The sequence below is a fragment of the Moschus berezovskii genome, chromosome 8 (assembly GCF_049115385.1).
Source record: "Moschus berezovskii isolate FMDL1 chromosome 8, NW_MosBer_1.0, whole genome shotgun sequence".
In the NCBI taxonomy this organism is placed as follows: Eukaryota; Metazoa; Chordata; class Mammalia; order Artiodactyla; family Moschidae; genus Moschus; species Moschus berezovskii.
In genome coordinates, this window is record NC_142467.1 from 103,162,229 (window position 1) to 103,165,359 (window position 3,131).

The following is a 3,131-nucleotide window of genomic DNA, read 5'->3' on the forward strand; positions in this document are numbered from 1 at the left end:
ACTGTAGAATCTGATCCCTGGCTTTTTGGATATCTGGCGCAACGTGAGCTAACTGATATCTAATCAAAGTGAACAGAAGTGAGGGCAATGATAATAATCTGCTGCTGCTTACTTTTGGCTTGTTATCATATATGAAGACAACATTCATGACTTCTTTTCAGACAGCTCTATTAAAAAGATTATCTTATTGGGATTCCTTTCCAGGTAACCAAGAGAGATTGAAAGGATATGCATTTTTGTGTAGGAAAACTGGTGACCCTGATTTATATGCCTGGACAGGAATTCAAGCTCTTGCTTGAGGCATTCTTTGACCAGAAAGATGAAGAGATTTCTGACCATAAAGAGGGTATTTAATGAAAGATACTAATAATGATTAATCATGATACATTTAGTGGTTATGGCGGCACTTTAAATTAGGGAGTTATTTCATTTAGAGAAATGCAAGAAGGAGCCATACTATCAGCAATATCAATAGAAGGAACATGACACGCTTCAGTCCTTGGGGTCAAAAAAAGAGTCAAACACAACTTACTGACTAAGCAACAACAACAGATCAAGGTAATATCAATTCACCTTTTTATTCTAAGTTCTGTTTCTGTGCAGAAATCACTAGGAGACGTGTATCTGATAATCGATTTTAATCAAGAGCTAGCGTTGGTGCTGTGCACAAAGGTGAGTTAGAGAAGAGGAGTACCCTAGTCAGGAGAATAAAAATAAGCAACCTGCTCTAAGACACTGTACGTTAATTTACATTAGTATGAAGAGCAGCTAAGTTAGTAATACACGATGACTGGTGGACATAGAGTGAAAAGCTGTGGTCTCAGGTTTTCCTGTCATATAAACTTATCAACTGACTCTTTGGCAAGGACCCTGATACTGGGAAAGATTGAAGGCAAGAGGAGAAGGGGACAACAGAGGACGAGATGGTTGGATGGCATCATCAACTCAATGGACATGAGTTTGAGCAACCTCCAGGAGCTGGTGATGGACAGGGAGGCCTGGCACACCGCAGTCCATGGGGTCACAAAGAGTCAGACCCGACGGAGCAACTGAACTGAACTGTTAAACTTATCAATTGTCTCAGTTGCCAAGTGTGTTTTTTCATAGTTTGTACAACCTAGTACTCTTAGGAAACCTAAGGAAATACTACATGGGATTACATTTTTCATTTGAGAAAAATTATTAAGAATTGCATATAGTCCCATGAGATAAATGGGAATGTCCAAATATTTATTTTTCAAGATTGCAAATAAATTAGAAATAATAGGAAGACAACAAAGGGGAAGACTCTCAATATCACAGAGAGAAGAAAGCTTAATAAAATGAGTTAACTGGTATAGATAAATGGAAGCCAAAGAAATAAAAATTCCAGAAATAAATAGAAAGAGCAAGTTCTACCTTCAAAAGGAAATTTTAAAAATTCACCATTTATGGCTCTGAGTTTTAAGCCCTGCAATCAATGGAAGTTCTTCAGCCCCAGGATACTTAACTCTTTTTTAGTTTCCTTTCCAAATATTTTCAGAGCATTTTTAATGTCTTTATTCCTGAGACTGTACATGAAGGGATTCAGCATGGGTGTGACCACACTGTACATCACTGAGGCAATCACACTTGAGTGTGAGCTGTGGGTGTCAGCAGAGGTAAGGTACACTCCCAGGACCGAACAAGAAAATAAGGAGACAACTGAGAGATCAGATGTACAGGTGGAAAATACTTTATACTTGCCCTGAGCTGATGAGATTCCATTTATGCAGGAAATTGTCTTAGAGTAGGAGTAAAGAATAGCAGCAAGGGAACCACCACCCAGCACCACTCATACAAAATTTACCACCATTTCACAGATGAAGGTGTCAGAACAGGCAAGTTTGATCATCAAGTTGGCTTCACAGAAAAAGTGGGGGATTACCCGCTTTGTACAGAAGGACAACTGCACCACCATTAAGCTTTGCATCAGGGAATATAGGTAACTCATAATAAAAGATGACAGAACCAGAAGACCACAGAGCCGGGGTTTCATGATGACCATGTAGTGCAGGGGGTGACAGATGGCCACATACCGGTCATAGGCCATCATGGTCAGGAGGAAGACATCCAATCCCCCAAACAGTAAGAAAAAATACATCTGGATGATGCAGCCTTCGTAGGTTATGACTCTGTTGTGAGACTGGATGTTCCACAGCATCTTTGGGATGATGGTGGAGGTGAAACAAATGTCTGCAAAGGACAAGTTGGAGAGGAAGAAGTACATGGGGGTGTGGAGGTGGGAGTCTGAGCTGACAGCCAGGATGATGAGCAGGTTTCCAAACACAGCGATCAGGTACATGGAAAGGAAAATCCCAAATATGAGGGGCTGTAGTTCTGGTTCATTTGATAATCCCAGAAGTAGAAATTCTGAAATCTGTGTATTATTACTAGGTCCATAAGATTGATATGACAACTAGGAAAGAAAAAAAAAAAATATATATATATATATGACTAATTTTCATACAAATGGGCATTACTAAAATAGGTGGAATTTTACAATGAATAATTTGAAGTTAAGCTACATATTTGTGTGTGTTTGTACACGCATACTAATTGGCTCAGCTGTGTTCCACTCTTTGCGACTCCCATGGACTGGAGCCCACCAGTCTCCTCTGTCCATGGAGCTTTTCAGGCAAGAACACTGGAGTGGGTTGCCAATATATATATTTGCTATGGAATTCATCTCTGTCTATGAATTTTTGTCTTGGGCTTTGCCTTTCAAAAATCCCTGTAGTCCAATCACAGATAAAGACTGTAAGCAAATATATACCACGCTGGGTGCTGTTAGGTGCTATGAATAAAGAAAAGATGCAGGTATAAAAGTGAGTGGATGGCACTTATTTTTCATTGGGAGTTCAGTTAATCTGCTAACTAAATGCTCTTTGAAAACAGAATTTAAGGAAGACACACAGGTGACAAGAGCTAATCAGATCATGTACATGTCCTGTAGGTAAAAGAAACTACAATGATACTGAAGGTCTTTTTCTAGATATTTATGCTCAAAAGTAAACCAGTGTTCAGGGGAATGTAAGAGGGAGGGTGATGAAGGTTTGTGTCAGAGGACGCTGAAAAATAAAGTGACTTCTGTACTATTACTAAACTTCAAG

At 39.4% G+C, this 3,131-nt stretch overlaps 1 pseudogene; it reads right to left on the reverse strand.

The window, feature by feature from the left end:
* Positions 1–1,456: 1,456 nt before the first annotated feature.
* On the reverse strand, positions 1,457–2,323 carry LOC129558055 (olfactory receptor 7A5-like; annotated as a pseudogene).
* Positions 2,324–3,131: the final 808 nt, after the last annotated feature.